Source organism: Felis catus, chromosome C2 (assembly GCF_018350175.1).
Source record: "Felis catus isolate Fca126 chromosome C2, F.catus_Fca126_mat1.0, whole genome shotgun sequence".
Lineage (NCBI taxonomy): Eukaryota > Metazoa > Chordata > Mammalia > Carnivora > Felidae > Felis > Felis catus.
Window position 1 is genome coordinate 155,782,257 of NC_058376.1, and position 19,925 is coordinate 155,802,181.

The 19,925-nt window shown below is 48.0% G+C and overlaps 1 long non-coding RNA gene across 2 annotated transcripts in view; it reads right to left on the reverse strand.

Annotated features, from left to right (window-relative positions):
• Positions 1 to 19,925, reverse strand: part of LOC111562325 — a 202,153-nt gene that overhangs the window by 113,128 nt on the left and 69,100 nt on the right. For both annotated transcript variants that reach the window (XR_002745522.2, XR_006585696.1), the window contains exon 2: positions 15,050 to 15,232. This is a non-coding gene — a long non-coding RNA (uncharacterized LOC111562325). The remainder of the gene's footprint in view (positions 1 to 15,049; positions 15,233 to 19,925) is intronic.

The window sequence follows — 19,925 nt, forward strand, 5'->3', positions numbered from 1 at the left end:
CCGGGGCAGGCTGATAGCACGGACCCTGCCCCAAGCCCAACATGGGACCTGCAGCCATCAGAAGACAGCCCCACTCTCAGGGCTGCCCCAGAAAGTGTCCTCGAGGCTCCAGTCTCCCACCGTCTCCCGGGTCATCCCCATAGCCACCAACCAGCACCCCAGTGATGCTCTGTAAAGTTCAGTCAACAAGACTTTGCCTTTTTTTGTGTTTTCCCAATTTTCTGTAATAGGCCAACACCGGTTTTATAATGGGAAAGGCCCACTCTATTTTAAATTGTTTAAAATAAATTCAGGTTTTCTAAGGTGAAAGAGAAACTTTGCTCCAGCCTTGCTGCTCAGAGCTGTGAAACCATGGGTTTATTCTGGCACCACAAACACCCACTCCAAAGTCCCATATGGCTTGTGCGGAAGTAAATGCATTCGACTTCTTTAAAGGGCTGCACACGGTTTCACTCTGCATTTCAAACAGAAATATAAACTTGTCACTCTTTGTGAGGAAAAAAAAAAAAAAAAAACACAACCATCTACCCAGGATCCATGGAGCTAACCTTCCCTTTCCCCTGTGTTTCATCCTTGGGACATGGAAACCATTTTTTAAGGAATGGGCCATCGATTTTCTGAACTCCTTCAATCTTACCCCACAGGGCCATTTACAAACTTGTAAAATGCCTGAGGCTGGCTCTCCGTGTTCTCCTTCTGCACCTGTCGCCCTTAGGATGCCTGCTGCATTCTTACATTGAGCAGGTGCCATTTGCCAACCCCCAGACTAGGCTCTGGGGATGCAGCAGGGAAGAAACCAACCAGAAACTTCCCAGTCCTGATGGAATCTGTGTTAGAAACTAAGGAAATTTCCCAGAGATAAGTCCTCTGGCATATTCAAATATGGTCAGCAGGCAGCTGGGCAAGACCCAGATCCGGCCAAGGAGGTTGGGGGCTTCGTGGAAATCCTCACCCAGAAGACTGTGTCTGCAAGGGAGGAATCTCGGGGCCGGTGGCTTCCACCAGGGCTAGTTTTGGGGGCAGCCGGTCTTGCACACACACACTGCCAGGCGCCTTTCCAGGCCAACTAAGCCCAGATATTAAGTCTCCCCCAAAGCAAGGGTGCCAAGACTTCACTTCTGAAAACAGTCACAATTTCTATATCAAAAGAAGGATCAAAGCATTATGGGAAAAACCAGACCCTTGCTTGACCTCTTAACACTAATTTTATAATTTAATTTTTTTTCTTTTTTTTTATGTTTACTTATCTTGACAGAGAGAGAAACCCAAGCAGGCTCTACGCCGTCAGCATGGCATCCAACCGGGATCAGACCCACCAACTGTGAGATCGTGACCTGAGCCGAAATCAAGAGTCGACCGCTTAACCAACTGACCCACCCAGGTGCTCCTAATTTTTTTTTCTTTTTAATAAACCACATGGGGTTAAGAGCCATAAACATTTTCATTCTCAGGGCCTCCAAGACTACTCTGGCTGGGGCCTTGGCTTCCTATGGCCCTGGCTGCATGATACCCTCTGCTCTGAAGTATACAGCTGGCACCCCCAACCGCTGACATGGAAAACATAACACTTCCGTCTCCACACGTCCAGACCCCCTCCCAGCTTAAGCTTTGTCCTTAGCCTGGCAGGGAGGCTGCGTGTTTTCCAGCCTGCGGTGGGGACTATAAGCCCTTCTCCCCCTCGAAGTCCCTCTTCTAAGGAGCTTATATCCCGGTTGTTTTCATTTGCATGCAAATCTTAAATAAATAGCTTGCCTCGAATAAATTTGGCCTTTAAAATACACACACACACACACACACACACACACACACACACACATTTTCTCTCGGTCTCTCTGCCTCACCCCCTCTTCCTCCTCCAAACACCTTTCTCTCCCTCTTTTTGTCCTTCACACACACACACGTCTCCCCATTCTGAGCCACCTCCACACCTGAGCCATCCCCCTGGGAGAACGGTCCTCAGATGGCCTTGCTGGCCCTCTCCCCTCCCACCCTCAACTAGTCCAATTTCTGTCTTCCTGCGGTTGAACTTCTCAAGCCGTGTGATGCTCTCCTTGAGTCACCACCCACTCACTCCTTACCTCCCGCACGCAGGCTGCCTCCACCGCCCCTGCCCGCCCAAAATCGAGGCCCCCACTGTCTCTACAAAATCACCTTGGTTCAATCCCTAATCTCTCTCTGATGATTCCTATTTTTTTTTAAGTTTATTTATTTATTTGAGAGAGAGCGTGTGAGCATGAGCAGGAGAGGGGCAGAGAGTTGGGGGGGTGGGGAGGAGGGGCGGAGAGAATCCCAAGCAGGCTTCCAACTGTCAGCACAGAGCCCGACATGGGGGTTCAAAGCCACGAACGACGAGATCATGACCTGAGCTGAGATCAAGAGTCAGACGCTCACCGACTGAGCCACCCAGGTGCCCCTCTCTCTCTGATAACTCTGACACTGCCTGTAATAAAGACAATATTAAGGTCCTATATATGGGACTCTTAAGATGTGCCAGGTGGTATGCTAAGGCTTTCGTGTTCATCATCTTATCTAATCTCCAACAGTTCCATGAACTAGCAGTTAAAGGGGCCCACTGCACTGAGAGGTGGGGGGTTCTTCCCCTGAATCTAGAAGCGCCTTGAGCAGTAGAAAACCGAGGAAGCGCAGCTGTGCCAGCCTCCAGGCCTCGGCCGTCACAGCCCAGCAGTCTCAACTTTCCATCGCCTGGAACGCTGGCTCTTGGAAGCATGAACTGCACAATGGAGAAGAACGTCTGGGGAGACGACACGGAGGGGCCCCAAGACGCCATGCAGAGAGGGATGCCCCACCGCTCACAGCCCATCCAGCTATCCCAATGGGTCCCAGGCCTCCCGGAACACAGACGAGCTGTCCCCACTTGGTCCTGCCCAAATGGCAGATTCGCAAGTAGAACCAGTGAGGATTAGCCTCTGGGGACGTAAGCGCTGAGTAGTTTGTCATGCAGCGATGAATGACAGAACACAGGGATTACTGTTATCATCCTTATTTTGGCTGAGAAAACGGAGCCTCCGAGAGGCGAAATTAGTGGCCCAAGGTCACCCAGCTCGTCCTCTCGCGGAGCCCCGTCCCTGGGCACACACTCTCCGGGTTGACCCTTTCCCCCTCATCAGCCTCTCCTCTGCCGGTGTGCTGCACTTCAGGGTGGTGGTCTGGGTGCAGACGAAGCAGGATAGTGCCTGCAAAGTACTTATCCATTGATAAGCAATGGATAAAAGAGCTGCAAATAAATGCTGTTCCGGCCCTTTCCGATTGCACACTGTCCCCTGGCAATCTGCGTCCAGGGACGGACAACGGAGGTGACAGTGCAGGTGCCTGTGCTGACCGCGGCCCCACAGCTACCTCCAGTCCCACTCTCAGCTAGATCTCAGCCCTCTCCTGCCAACAGATCCCTCCGAGGGTGGTCAGGTCTCAGCGCACAGACAAGACTCCACGCTGAAGTCAGGAGCCCCCATTCCCATCAGACGGCAGCCCTTCTGTCTGGCCCATGTCTCCAAGCAGCAGTACCAATCTTCCCATTCCCATGCACAAAAAGGAAGGAAGTGAACTCTCATAGGTGGCCCTGACACCAGCCCCAGGTCTCTTTCGTACCTTATGTGGGGAAGTCCATCCCTCCCTGTCTGTCCATCCATGGCTACCACACTGCCCAGGCCACCTTCACGTCCATCGAGGGTGCCCGGGTCTCCGTGCTCCTCTCTCCGCCTGGTCCAATCCAGACCCTGCACGGTGCCACCCAACTAATCCTCCTAAAGCGTAAGGTTTCAACCTTCTGGCTGTCTTCTGTAGGTTCAAGTTCACAGTCCACAGATTGGCACTGAAGTGACTCCAACATGTGGGCCCCTCCTATCTCACTGCCCACCGTAGCCCCCACCACTCCTACCTCATCCACGAGGCCTGCTATCCACTCTGTACCTCCCCGGTCAACCTACCTTATGACCTCGGGGAACATCTAATGCCTGAAGTCACTCATTTTGCCGTTTGGCTTACACTGTCTTATGTTTTTAATTAACCGGGCCACATGCTCGTGTCTCATCTCTCTGGACAGACTGCAACCCGTGGGTTTCTCAACACAGCATCAGCATCTCCAACAAAAGGACTATGTGGACAGCAGATGGTCAACATTAAATGACATGAAAATAGAACAGTCCGTTCCTAGTCTTGCCCTGACCCCTAGTCTTTCTTACTTAGGGATGTGAAATAAGGTTGCGAACGCACGTGCATCTGGTCCAGACTGGCAATTTCTCAGGTGTTTTGCTGGAGGTGCTGGGTTGATAACGAAGCATGTTTTGGAAAGAAGGATGGTGTGCTTTTGTTCTTCAACCACTGTGTCATCTCAAGGGTAAAGGGGTTGTCATCGGGAACCAAACGCATCAAAAGGCAAACAGAACAGTAGTCAAGGGAACCTCTGTCAGATGTGTTGTAGGTAAGGATCCTAAAAGGCAATTTTGGCCAATCTCCTACGTCCAGAGTATGTGAGCTTGCTGTGTCTCTTCCTAACTCCTTGTTCAGTGTTACAGGGCCGAGAGCTTGAAGTCAGCCACAGTGGGAGTATTTATAGAACAGAAATCGGCAAATGCCCCAAATCAGGACAATTTCATTCAGAAAGCCAGTTGTTAAACAGTTACCAACACAACGTCGACAGCCCAGCATCACTATATGGCACAGCACGGGTGTTGAATGAACGATTCGAAAACAGAATGAATGTGTGAATGAGGGAGGAGGAATATCCTTCCAAGGCAGAGACAACACCTGCAAGTAACTCTATTCCCGGTGGGGTTTCGGTGCACTTGGCCCTTTTGAGGGCAATCACTTCATCCAACGATCAAACCGTCAAAAACCCAAGTCCTCAATTCCACACACAGATACAATATAATCTCATATCCCAGTGAAAACACAGCTACCTGGCGTAACTGTGGAGTAGGCAATCCAGATTCTTTTTAGCAGCCCTTTGGAGGCTGAGGATGTATCCTTGGGTAAAATTTCAAATACCACAGGGGGCCAGGTAAATAAGGCAAATGTGTGGAGGGGCCCCCTGAGAGCCCACTGGAGCCCACATGACCCACACAGAGGCATTCGAAGTCAGACCAGTATTATTAAGTTGATCACTGCACTGACCAAACAGGAAGCATCCATGGGCCTTCCTGAGCCAGCCAGAAACCCCTGGAGCCTTGGCGGCAACTTCAGGCTCTTTGCCTGAAGTTTGCCTGTCATTTCACTTTCTTCAAAGCCCTGCTCTTCCGCAGCCATCACGGCACTGGAGGCTTGCCATATCAGGTCTCCAGGCTTTTCTTCACTTCCTGTTCCTCCACTTTTCTCTCTCTCCTTTTCCCTTGTCTCCCATTGTCTTTTTCATATTCCTCAGCACTTAAGAAAATGAAATCAGAGCCACAGAGCTCTCCCCACTGGTTGGAAACAAGGCAAAGATCCTTGCCACTCCATTTCTATTCAAGATTGTCCTGGGGATTTTAATTAGCTCAAAAGTATAAGAGAGAAAAATAAAAGGCATAAATATTAAGATGGAATGAATAATACCGTATTTAATATGCATTGTTCACAAGTGCTATGATTGTATACCTGAAAAATAATCTATGGACTTTAGAATTACTAAATGAATTTAGCCAGATTACTAGGTTAAAGGTCAATATTCAATTTATTTATTTATGCTAACAATTAAAAAACAAAATTTTCAAAGATACCATTTTAATAGTACCAAAAAATACTAAATATCTAGTAACAAATCAAAAGAAATTTGTGATACCTTTAACAGAAAAGTACAAACATTACTGAGAGAAATTAAAGAAGCCCTAAAGAAATGAGGGCAAATGCCATGCTCATGGATTAATAGCTTCAATATTATAAAAATCTCAATTTACTCCAAAATGGTCTATGGATCAATACAATCCTTATCAGAATCTCAGTGTGTGTGTGTGTGTGTGTGTGTGTGTGTGTGTGTGTGTGTGTGTATGAAAACTGACAAACTGATTCTAAAATTTATGTGAAAAAACAAAGGACCAAAAATTGCCAGGCTAGTCTTGAAGAACGAAGATAGAGAATGTATACACTAGATATCAAGATTTATCATAAAGCTACAATAATGAAGACAGAGAGGTATTTGTACAAGGATAGAAAACAGACCAATGGAACTAGAAACAAACAACAATAAATAGTCTAGAAACAGGTCTATGACAGGTGTGATAGAACAGTGGGGAAAAACCATTTCAATAAATGGTGCTGGGTCAGAGGGATATCCATATGGGGAACAAAATAAACCTTGACCATTATCATAGAGAAAATCTCAGGTGGATTAGAGATGCAAAGGTAAAAGGTAAAACAATGTACATTGATATCTTCTCCATAAAGGATCCCCACACTGGCCTCCATGAGTTAGATGTTCTCCTTCAGTTTCCTTTCCATGCAGCCAACCAAGTGACCGCATGTCATAAACTGAATTATACTGGGCTATGTACAACAGTTCCCCAATGCTCTAGAAATAAAGACTAAAAGACTTAGAATGGCTTATAAAGCTCTGTACGATCTGGCCTCTGCCACATTCTCCAGCCTCATCTGCCTGTTTTCGTCCTCGCTCATTCACCTTATTGCCTGACTTCTTCCATCCCTCAAATACACAAAGCTCTTTTCTACCTCAGGGCCTTTACACCTGCTGTTACCTCTGCCTGGAATGCTCTTCTCTCCATCCTCCTCAACTGTTAGCTTAGTTGATTCTTTTTCCTCCTTTGAATGTCAGCTGAAACACCATTTCCACAAAGGGATCTTCCCCAACTTCCCAGTGTAAAACAGGTAACGCTACTATACTCCTTTATAGCTTCCCCAAATTTTCTTTAATTGTCTTTTGGGTTCTATGTCTGTATTCCTTAGTAGACGACTAGCACCATGAGGACAGGGACTGGGCCCTTTTGGATCACCACTGCGCTCCCAATGCCTTGCACAATGCCAACGTTAACCTACATGCTGAGTATGTATGTGTTAATTAAGTGAATGGGTCATATCATTCTTACTCTGGGATAAGGTAAAAGGTAGAATTGGTGACAATTAGTTACAATTAGTTCAATTTAGTCATAAGGGACAGAAAACACAAAATGATGTCTCAAGACAGATGTTAATTTCGCTCTCATATGAAAGCAGCCCAAAGAGAAGTCTTTTCCAAATCTTACAGCCACATACACATATTTCTCACTCACATAGTAGTAGATTGGCTGCTCTGACTTTGCTCTGTATCTTTTCTTTGGCCAAGACCCCTGTTTGGGACATGCTGTCTTATGACAAAGAAAGAGCAAGAGAACTGGGGAAATGTGCAATGCTTTTAAAGCTTCTGATTGGGAGTGCCTGGATGGCTCAGTCAGTTAAGCATCTGACCCTTGATTTCAGCTCAGGTCATGATCTCATGGTGTAGGATCTAGCCCCTCATTGCTTGGGTTCTCTCTCCCTTTCTCCCTGCCCCTCCCTGCCTCATGTGCTCTCTTTCTCTCTGTCTCTCAAAATAAATAAGTAAACATTAAAATTTTTTTCCTTAGGGTGCCTGGATGGCTCAGTCAGTTAAGCATCCAACTTCGGCTCAGGTCATGATCTCATGGTTCCTGGGTTCGAGCCCCACATCGGGCTCTGTGCTGACAGCTCAGAGCCTGGAGCCTGCTTCGGATCCTGTGTCTCCCTCTCTCTCTGCCCCTCCCCACTCATGCTCGGTCTCTCTCTCTCTCTCTCTCTCTCTCTCTCTCTCTGTCTTTTCTCTCTCTCTCAAAAATAAAATAAACATTAAAAATTTTGTTTTTAATTTTTCTTTAAAGAAAAAGCTTCTGATTGGATGTGCCATACATCCCTCTGCTCATGTCTCATTGGCCAAAACAAGTCACATACTGAGGCCTAAAAATAAAGTGGGGAGGGGCACGTGAGTGGCTCGGTCAGTTGAGCATCTCACTATTGATTTTCGCTGAGGTCATGATCCCCGGCTCATGGGGTCAAGGCCCATGTGAGACTCTGCTCTGACAGTGCGGAGCCTGCTGGGGATTCTCTCTCTCCCCCTCTCTGCCCCTCACGTGTTCACACACATGCACACACTCTCTCCCTCAAAAATACATAAATAAACATTCTCAAAAAAGAAAACACAAAAAGAATTAAAATGGAGTGGGTAGGCCTATAGGCAGGTGTTGCTAATCACACGTCAATGAGTGAGAATAAACGATTCTCCTACAGGTAAGGGGAAGTGAATAATTAAGAGCATTGACCACAGGAAGTTTCATAAAGGCATCAGGGACCTGAGATCCATATCCCTGCAGTGGCACCCTCAGCATATGGTTTCTACCCCACTTTCCAACATGGTTGCATTGTATCAGCTATCACGTCTGCATCTCAATGAGCAAGAATGAGGAAGTGGGGTGGGGGGGAGAGCATAACCTCTCCCCTTCACTTCTACCCCATTGACCAGAACGTGGTCATATTGACAGCTATGGAAGAGGCCAGAAGATGTAATCTTTATTTCTGGGAGTCATATGTCCAATTAAAAACTAAGGGTCTAGAACTAAGGAGGAAGAATTAAGAGCGTATACTGTGGGACAATTACCATCTCTGCTACAGAATCCGTCCCTCTCTTATAGAAATCCCATGGTTTGTGAAAGTAATAACTGTCCTTCTAGCAGGGCCAGCAGAAAGGCCTCCAACTCAGAAAGCCAAACAAATCACATCGTACTCATGAATTTAAGAATAAACATTGGGGTGTCTGGGTGGCTCGGTTGGTTAAGCGTCTGACTCTTGATTTCAGCTCCGGTCATGATCTCACTGTTCATGAGATCGAGCCCCGTGTCGGGCTCTGTGCTGACAGCATGGAGCCTGCTTGGGATTCTCTCTCTCTCTCTCTCTCTCTCTCTCTCTCCTCTCTCTCTCTCTCTCTTTTTGCACCCCCCCCCACTCACACTCTCTCTCAAAACAAACATTTAAAAAATAATAATAAATGCCTATTATGTGCTTGAACTCCTAACAACCAGAGATTCAGACACAAACCCTTCCCTCAAGAAGCTCCCTTTCTTATGATCCTATCTGTCTCAGCTAGCTATCACTGCATAACAAACCACCCCACCACTCCGTGGTTTAAAACACTAAGTGTTTATTATTGCCCTTGAGTTTCTAGGTTGGATAAGTGGTTCTGCAGAGCTGACCGAGCTTAGCTGGTCTCAGCTGTGCTTACTCGTGGTCTGCTGTCAGCTGCTGAGGAAAGCTTTGTTCATCTCTGGAGGCCTTGTCCGAAACATTTGGACCGACTTGGTCCTGATCCACGTTCCCCCTCACCCTCCGGGAGCCTCGCCTGGCAGGATCACACTGGTAGAGGATGGAATCCCAAGGGAGACAGGTGACTGTGCAAGACTTCTCGAGGCCTACGTTCAAAACCAGCAACAGCCACTGCCACCAAATTCTACCAGCAGAGCAAATCACAAGGCCAGCCTAGATTCAGAAGTACGGGAATTAACTTCATCTCTTGATAAGAGGAGTTGCAAAGGCACTTTGTGAAGGGCACTGACACAGACAGACATAGACAAGAGGGAGCATGTGGGAGCAATCTCCCACAGCGCCATATTTCCTCATTTTCAAGGTCTTCTGCCATTGGGACATAATAGGACAAAAAGGCTTGTCTGCCCCTACAGGAACCCACTTTTTCTTTTTTTTAATTTGTCCTACTCTGTATATAAGAGTTATCGGGATTCTCGGGGGAATTATAGAACCACAACAAAAAAATTGGAACCATTGTCGTGTGTAGTGTGACCTCCTATTCAGCAACAAAATACACTGGAGTGGAACTAATGATTTCTTTTGGAAGTCACTTAGATATTTCAACCAAGACCGTTATGTTCCACGAGGGACCAGTTTTCAAGTTCATACATTTTATGCATGCTTATTAAACATATTTTATTCATGTACATATATATAAGTAACCTTATTCAGTATAACAGTACAAATATACAATCAATATAAAAGCCAAAGGAGTAAACAGAAAATCGATCTCTGGTGCTAAACCTTGGCCGAGATGACTATTGATAAGATTCCAGACTAAAGAGAAATGCTTGAGTTCAAGATAGACTTTGTTGCTATAAAAATCCTATTAAAGTTGGCATCCGTAATGAAATATTCATTCCAGTTTCAAGGCTGGGATAATCATTTTTTCCAAAGAAAATGTTTAAACACTAAGATTAGCAGGCCCAGCACAACGGCCATATATATAAACATTCCAGAGAAAACTCTCTACCCTGTTTCTCCCTGGGTCACATCATCATCATTTTTGACAAATAGTCTATTGATTATAAAAGAGAAAGATAATACATAAATTTTAAACCTGTAAAGGGTGAAGTCTGCTTAGAGAAATGACTGGCTTCTGGGCACAAGCAGGATTAGGAGAGCACATTCTAGAAGGAACGAACTGGCCCAGAGGAAGTCGAGAGAATAATCATATTTGCAGGCTAACCTCCAGTACAATGCCCAAAGTGCCCCAAATCAGAAGTCGCTTAAAACATAGACAACTGGAAGTTTGGGGAAAGACTTTACAAGTCACCTACAGTAGCCAGAACTAGGTCCTTGCCTGGACCCCGTCTCCTGGCTGTCCTGATACAGGCTGGAGCATCCACTGCCCCTACCCCCATCCTTCCTTGCAAATGTGAATTAAAATGATGCGTGGTTGATTGTTCCCAGTAATGACCCAGTTTGCTCACATAACCGTCGGGTAGCAGCTCCGCCTCCATGAGGGATGCGAGCCTGGCCACGTGACTTGCTTCAGCAAATGAGACAAAGCAAATGCAATGCAGGCAGAGACTTGCAAAGCGCTTTCTCACGGACACTTGTTCTCTGCTCCTCTTGCCACCAGAGAAACAAGCCCGGCTAGCCTCCTCGGGAAGGAAAGACACCCCCCCCCCACAGTCACCCCCATCGTCCCAGCTAAGAGCCAGCCAATGGCCAGATCTGTTAATAAGACCATACAAAACCACTTAGGGTCCAGCTGGCCCACCAACTAAGCACAGAGTCATGAGCAAACTCAAGAAAGTCAATCAGGGTCAGAAGAACAACAAACTTACAGGACTGTGAGTTAAAAAAAAAAAAAAGGCTATTGTTTTAAGCTAAAAGTTCTGGAGTGGTTTGTTAGGCAGCAAAGGCTACCTGATACGGATGGTTACGTTGTGTCACAGGCCGTCCATCCACGAGGGGACACCCACCACTCCATTGCCCATGCAGCTGGGCAGAGCCGGGAGGGAGGCCTGATCGGGCATTCGCTGTGGATGAAGGGGCCTGGGGGGGCTTCTCCACAAGCCCGGTTGTGACAGAACTCACTGCAGTCACACACGGCTGCTCACCTATGCTCCACTTTAACCTTTTTCGGCCACATCCCGGCTCCCCGGAACACATCTTTATGTCCACCACACCGAGGGGGCCGAGAGGAGTCTCTTTAGCTGCCTGGAGAATTTAATCTTCCAACCACCCCCAGGACCAGCCGTGTCTGACCACCAGGTACACAACAGGAGCCTCCTGCTACTTGCGGCATCAGGCAAGCTCACACTCCGTTGCTTCTTGGCTGACTGAGCTCAGTCCTTGCTGAGCACACGACCGAGGTGGCACTCACAAGCTCTCAGCTCAGCTCAGACCCTCCATGGCACCGAGCCCCCTAGACCCCCTCCGGCCACCAATCCGGCCACTCCTTCTCCCCCAGATCCCTCCTCCGCCAAGCGCACCGGGGGCCAGAACATCTTCCTCACCTGCTCCTGGCCAAGAAACATGTTCGGCGTCTTCACTCACTGTGCTCTTCAAGTTTGTGTCTCTTCCCAGTTCGGTCCTGAACTGACTTCTGCTTGCCCAGCCCGCCTCTCTCGGCCCTAAGCTCCACCTACCTGACCCTGAATTGACTTGGGGTCTTTCTTTGATGCTGACCTAGTACCACTGACCCCGAGCTTGTACTTTCATCCTCATTAGTATGGCCTGAACCTTTTCAACAGGAAGCTTTTAAGAGGACTGACCCACAATACCTCCCAACTCATCTCCTACCACGGCACAAAGGAAAAATGGAAGCGTCTGGCATCCTGGAGTAAACCTGAGGGGTCTGGTGCAGGAGGTGCATCTCTATGGGACCTGAGGCGTTAATCACCGCCTTGTTCCATAAATATAAAAAAACGGAAACATGGAGCATCATGGAAGGTACTAAGTAGGACTGGGTATAAATAAACGTCCAAGACCTTTTAGGCAGGAAATGGCTCTGCTCAATTCCTGATCAAGGCAATTTGGAGATGTTCTTTTCAAATTCCTGATGGCCAACAGTGAGAAAAAATTCTTCACTCGTACAGGGATTCATACAAGTTCACACCTGATGAAGAAAGATGCAAATCTATTTCTTATGATGGTCCAAAACAGTTCCAACGGTTGAAATTCCGTGTTAACAGTCTAAGACCATTCCCTTTTCTTGTATTGGCAAATAAAAGCATTGAGATCTCTTGGGACGATGTGAACGGATTTCACATCCAGTTACACCTCCTCATACCGACCATAAAGGCCCTCTTTGCACCACGCACTCACGTCATCGGCTACAAATAGGCAGAAGTAACTGATGCCTCTGAGGGCAGAGATTCAGGGCCCTGCCTGCATCTATCCCCACCCCTGACCGCCCAAACTCGAACTCTGTACCACGGTTCCTGGGCATCCAGCCCACTATGGCCACCTTCCCCGTGACCACTGAGCTTCCTGCAGGGACCGGGGTTGTGCTTGCGTATCTCACTATACTCTCACCACCAGAACCCCTTCAAAAAACCCAAAGCTACTAACGACCAAAGACAACCCACCCGGGGGATGAGTCACTCCAGACGCTCTGCCAGGCTATCGTGAGGGCACCGTTGACAACCTCTGTGGCACAGCCAGATTCCAGGGGAGCCACCCTGAACCTCTGCTGTGATGGCCTCAGCACATAGTAGACGCGATGTGTTTATGCCCCCCTCTTCCCACTTCCCTTAATGTGGGAGCTGTAGGATTTAAACCTTCTCTATTAACATATGACACCATTGATTCATCAAATTAGCATAAAGGTTAACAGCACAGAGTCTGAGGACAGACACATTTTGGTTTCAAATCCTAGTACCACCATTAAAGTAAGCATTTGACCTTGAAAAAAACAACTTAATCTCTACCCTTAGTTTTCTTGTCTGTAAAATCAACTTAATGATAGTTTCCACATTTTGAGGATTTAATGACCTAAGTATCACACAGCAATTTGCACAATGCCAGGCATATGGTAAGGATTCATTCTATAAAAGTTTGCTATTGCCTTTTCACTGCTGTTAGTAGTCTCATTTTTATTATTTTAATTATTAGCAAAACTGCACAGATAAAGCAGAGAATGAGCTCCTAAAAAAAAAAAAAAAAAAAGGTGAAAGAAGGGAAAGTCACATACCCAAGCCATGCCCCCTTTACCATTGTCCCCAAGGCCTGCTCTGGAAGGCAAGAGAAGCTTCCAGCTGGCCCACACATCCCCCCAGGCGGTGACCTCAAATCTTGCTTTGGGGGACAAGGAAAGGTGATTCAGATCACCTCACCCCCTGCTTAAATCCTCCAATTTCAGCACACTGCAGTTAGGATAAAATCCTGGCCCATTTTCCCTGCTTTATTTTTTTTTCAGTGACCTTATCACCATACACAATCATCTTATTTGTTTCCGTATATAAGGTCTGTCTCTCCCCTCTGGAATGCAAGTCTGAGATTTCCATGCCCTTCCTCTGGCTGTAGCCGAGCACGGGGAATAGAGTTGGCTCACAGGAGGTACTCAGTATGGAAATGTTAAATGAGTGAATATTAATTAATATAAACAATGATCCGCTAAGACTTCTGGAAATTTAGAGTTTACAGGCAGTTTTGCATCTCGTTAATATCATCTCGTCTTTACCTAACGAACGGTCCGTGAATGAATGAATTTGCATGTCCACAAAGGAAAGGAAATTGTCAAAGGCTGAAAAAGCCAAAGTCTGGAGGACTTGTTCCACACGCTGGTTTCATCCCCATTTTAAGGAGGGACCTGGGAACAAGCAAGCCAGCGGTGATCCAATCAGTGGCCTTAGGGGTACTAAGCGAGAATCTGGGAAGCAAGTCCTGGTTCAAGACTGGCCACCAGCCGACTTTGAAACCTCAAGCAAGTTGCACGTCTCCATGAGTCCCCTTCTTCACCCGAAAGCAAGAGCCCTAACCCACATTATTTCTGAAGTGCTTTCCACCACTGAAAAGAAACGGGATGATTCCAACCACTCATAAAATCCCATACCTTGACTGAAAGCTGCTCACTGTTCTCTGAAGGAACCCCCACCCGGCAACCAGGAGCCTGGAGCCCCAGTCTCACTGCCTAACATCGCAGCAGGGCAGGGGCTCCCCAGACGTGCAGAGCCTCCACTCAGAAATGCAGCTCCTATCCCCCCCCCCCCCGCCCCGAGCGCCATGGCCCCCAAATGAATTGATGCGTTTGTCTGTTTGCTTGTTTGGCTTGTATTTCCTTTGTGTGGCTCTAAATAGCACTGAAAAGAAAAGAAAAAAGCCAAAGTCAATGACAAAGTTTTCTTTCTCTCTGGTGGAGTGAAACCGTCTCCCTGTTTTTCAGCTGACCCAGAATGGCTAATTTTGCTGATTTCCTACTGTAACTGCCTCCTCATTTACCACGCAGTGGAGATCTGATTCCTTCCTACTGAGACAAGTAGTTTTCCCTGCTCCTTTGGGTTTTTAGTATTCTTCCAAATTATTCTGATTGATATAGACCTCCATCCATGCTAATTATGCATAGCTTCTCTTATAAAGTGTGGTTCCCATGGCAACAGCGAAGGGAGAACAGGTGTGCGGAAAGCTGTGATGTATTAAATGAGTTACCCTCTGCCTCTGCTAGGCAGATTGCTTTTCTCTGCGTTTATTTATAGCAGGCAGTAATTAATCTGTGTGAATCTCGTTGCTGGGGGGGGTGAGGGCGGGGGCGGGGGTGGGGAGAGGGATAGAGAATGATTAACAACAGTCCTAATTATCCTCATACCTTTGAATCTGAGAATTTCATCACCAGCGGATAATTCCAAACTAGAATTGTTGAACTTTCACTTGAACAGAGACGCTGTTGCGTGATATTTGGGGCTATCATCTGGAGAAGGAAGCCTCCTTGCAGCTGCCGTGGCATGTCACAGAGGGCTCCAAAGCGGCCCCCCGGGCTCTCTCAAATGACCTGTCAAGGTATAATAAAATTAGAGCAGGCCAGTGACCCAGACTCTGAGGACAGCCCAGCCCCACGCGCTCCGCAGCAGAAATGTTACCACGGAGCAGACAGAAAAAAGCAGGGCAGCCTCACGCAGAGCCCAGCATGCTGCTGAACAGAGGAGAGTGCTCGAGAGAGACGGCCGACCTGGGCTCCCGTCCAGTGCCAATACTGACTCTATGACTTGAGGCATCTCCCTGGTCCAAGGCTCAGTTTCCCTACCTGCAAAATGGTGGTGTTAAACCAGAGAATCTCTGACTTTCTCGAGCCCCCAGAAGTTGCAACCTATCTCTCCCGCGGGGGAGCTAAGATTTGCTGCGGTAACCCGAGAGACCCAAAATTGTAACAGCTTAAAAGAAAGCTTTTTTGTCGCTCCCAGTTTGCGTCCATCACTGGCGTCTGGAGGCTCTCTGGTGTCACCATCTCACTCAAGTACCAAGGCTGATGGCATAACCAAGGACAAAGTGCTCTGATGGATCAACAAGTAGCTGGTGGTTGGCCAGGACTGGTCACAGGTCCCCGCTGAACTGCAGGGCGCTGGGCAGTAGGATCTTGCCAGCACTGCGGAAGGCTAGAATTGTTGGAAAGCCGCGTTAATGGTTACAATGTAGCCCTTTGCATCATTGCTGAGAAACTCCATGTGCTTAAAAAAAAATAAAAAGAAAGTCCGTGCTCTGGGTGGACTTCTGGGGTAACAATGACAACTTTGTAAACCATAAGTAAAAATAGGAGTGGGGAAATAGACCAAATAGGAGGGAATATACCAAAATGATCCTACAAGCTAGGGTGGTAGATGGACGAGTGATTTTTTTTCTTTCTTTCTTCTACTTTCAAAATGGTGACAAGGCAGTCAGGTTGTACCTACAATTTAAAAGATTCATTTCTTTGCGGCGCCTGAGTGTCTCAGTTGGTTGAGCATCTCTGACTCTTGATTTCAGCTCAGGTCATGATCTCGCCATTTGTGAGTTCCAGCCCTGCCCTGGGCTCCGTGCTGACAGTGGGGAACCTGCTAGGGATTCTCTCTCTCCCTCTCTGTGACTCCACCAACCCTCGCCCCCCAGTCTCGCTTGTGCTCTCTCGCTCTCTCTCTCTCTCTCAAAATAAATAAAAACTTTAAAAAAAAAAAAAAAGATTAATTTCTTTTAACTCAACATATACGTATTAAAGGCCTATTTAGCATGGGCACAGTGATAGTCACTGTGGGAAATGCAAAAATGATGAAGTCCGGCTCACCAATGGCTGTTTTCAATAACACATGGCGGGGGGGGGGGGGGGGGGGGGCGGGGCCTGGCAGAGAGTTGAGCAAATATACAACACCAAAATTGACCCTCAAGGGTGAGGGTTTAGACAGAGGGGAAAGAATAGTGGAAACGCTTCATAAGTAGACCAGCAAAAACACGAAAGGTGGTCTTTTGAGGGGAAAACAACCAGAAGAGAGGTGATTTGTGGAGAAAGGGGATGGGTTCTATTTGGGTCCTATGGATGCGCAGAAGTCAGAGGAAACGCTAAGCCTGGAGCACACGTTCCGGCTGGATATGCAGACGTGCAACCCGGCCGTGCCCGATGGTAGATGAACCCGGCAAGTGCACGAGGTTCCCAAGGGAGAGGAGGAGACAAAAGAAGATATCCAGGGGTGGCACAGAGAGGAAGCTGAGCATTTAGATTCAGGGATGGGGCCAGGAGAGGGCTCTGTCGTGGGAGTCATAGGAGGTGACCGTTTCATAAAGGGCATCGCAGAGTTTGCATGCTGCACGAAGGTCAATGAAGAAAAGGAACAGGCGCAGCCTTTGGCTGATGCGATTCCAGAACTGCTTGAAAACAACCGAGGCCACTTTAGGAGAGGAGAAGACAAGGAGGGCCAGGTGGAAGCTACGGGAATCACTAGGGGTGACTGGTGTGGACGCAGAAACACCGCATGTGGACAGTTCTTTCCGAAAGTTTGGGACTCGAGGGGAGGCCGTGCCCAAAGAAGGAAGAGATGTGTTTACAACGGGTGGGATAAACCTTGGTGTGTATAAACAGAGAGGGAGGAACCCAGGAGATGAACAGGATGAAAACGCTCGTGGGAACGTATACGTGGGGGGAAACGTACATTTGAAATGCTGGTATTCAAGCAAGTTTGACTTACGAAAACAGCAATTCCACATGGTTCGATTGAAGAAAAAAGCGTTGAAAGCTAACTATTCACTCAGACAAGAGAGCATTATCCAGATGTGTTTGGGACTGGCAATATGACAAACATCTACCCAAGATGTTCCTGTTGGGCTCTGGAGATAATGGACAAATAGCATCCAGTCCTTGTTCTAGAGAAGTTCAGGAAACAGACATGAAACAAATCCTTTTGATTCACCACGACAAATGCCCTGTGTGTGTCACTTCAGATGATGAGGAAGCAGTTCCAGGAAGCCAGGAAGAACCTGGAAGGGTCAAGAGAATGCCCAGCAGGGCATCTGGTCAGTCTGGAGGGACAGACAGCATTACCGTGTGAAGGGTGCTGCCACAGGCCAGCACCTCAGACAGCAGGAGAGCGTGATGAACTCAGGGAACTACAAGATCGTTGACGTCGCTGAAGCCAACAGTACAAGGGGAGACTGTGAAGAAATGAAGGTAGAGAGGGGCGCCTGGGGGGCTCAGTCGGTTGAGCGTCCAACTTCAGCTCAGGTCATGGTCTCACGGTTTGTGGGTTCGAGCCCTACATCGGGCTCTGTGCTGACAGCTCAGAGCCTGGAGCCTGCTTCCGATTCTGTGTCTCCCTCCCTCTCTCTGCCCCTCCCCTACTTGTATTCTCTCTCTCTCTCTCTCTCTCTCTCTCTCTCTCTCTCTCTCTCTCTCTCTCAAAAATAAATAAACTTAAAAAAAATTAAGGTAGAGATTAGGTTGGGTGGAACATGGAGGTCCCGTGAGTCATAGGAAGGAAGTTTGCAATAGACATTCCCCAATACCGTACCCTCAGTGGGTGCCCCAAAGATTCTACTCTCAAAGCCTCCACGGCGTCTGTGACCCTCCACATGTGCAGCCCCAACCAAAGCCACCTGAAAGGGGCTTGGACCGGTGGCAGGAATATGAACTAGTTGGAAGTGTTTCCATCCCTGTGATCTTGGCGGCCAGACCCAGACGGGCCATGTGTGTCCGTGGTGATGGGACGGCACGACATTTAAGAGAAAGACCCGAGAGGCCAGCTGGCTCCCTCCAAGCTACGTTTCTGCCACTCACCGGCTGGGCAAGCAAGACAAAAGAAGCCTGTTGCCTCAACTTCCACACTGGCCAAGTGGGTATGAGGACGCTACCTGCCGCGAAGGGTTGTTTTCAATATTTAAGTGAGGTGATAAACAGAGACACACGTTTCCTGGCGCCAGTAAGTACTTAATAAATGGCGGTTGGCAGCAATGGGCATGGTCATAGTATCACCAGTAGGAAGGGCAAGGGCACGTGACACTGCGCCTCCTGCTTTGGGGGGACACAAGTCCTCATCTCCCTCCATAATAGTGGCCCGTGGACAAGCCACGACACCCCAGGCTTCAATAAAGTACGCAGGATGTGAGCTCCAGTCACAGAAAGCGCGTCCTGCCCACGTGTGTTTGGAATTCTCCCAGGAAGCATGGTCACGGTGCTCCTCCCTCGCCAGATAAGCAAATCACGTCCCTGCTCGCCCGATCCTCCCATTCAATACCGCCTAAATTGCACTGGTCACTCCTGTTTTGGACTCCCGCAAAAATTACACCGAGGAGTGGAAATGAGCTGTCTCCCCCCCTAAATTCACAGAGTGTCCCTAATGGGGCGACACTGCCTCTGTCACCAACAGGCAAGTGGAGAATTTGGACCCGAAGAAAGATCGGTTCGGTACTCCACCCAACAAACCCATGCAGACCCACGCGAAAGTAAAGACCAGAACTGAAAGACTGCCAAGGCTGAAAGGCAACTTTGACCTCGGTTGTCTCGCCTCTGTGCACCCCGAACCCCGAATCTCCTGCTCTTTCTGTAAGACCGATGCTAACCATCGTCAGAGTCTTGCTTTGTAACTAAAACGCACAGCAAGCCAGACAGACAAGCAAGCCCTCTGCAGCTCCCCGCCTGGGATCCCAGCCCCTAGAGGTTCATCAGAGGAAGAATCATTGAGCTTCATGGGGGACGAGGCATATATTATTTCCAACTTTTTCAAAGTCTTTATACAAGTAGTGTTTGCTTACGATAAGACCGCACAGAACCCTAACATTTCCTTTTCTTTTTTTTAGAAAGAGAGAGAACCACAAGCAGAGGAGAGGGAAGGAGGGAGAGAGAGAAAGAGAGAGGGAAGGAGAGACAGAGAAAATCTTAAGCAGGCTCCACACTCAGCACGGAGTCCAATGTGGGGCTCAATCCCATGACCCAGGGATCAGGGGGGACCTGGGATAGGGGGACCCGGTGCCCCCCTATACGTTTTAATGTTTATTTATTTTAATTTTATTTATTTTTGAGTGAGACAGAGCACAAGCAGGGGAAGGGCAGAGAGAGAGAGAGAGAGAGGGAGACACAGAATCCGAAGCAGGCTCCAGGCTCTGAGCGGTCAGCACAGAGACCGATGCGAGGTTCGAACTCACGAGCCGTGAGATCATGGCCTGAGCCAAAGTGGGACGCCTAACCGACTGAGCCACCCAGGCGCCCCAGTAAGAAGCCTCATCTTTGG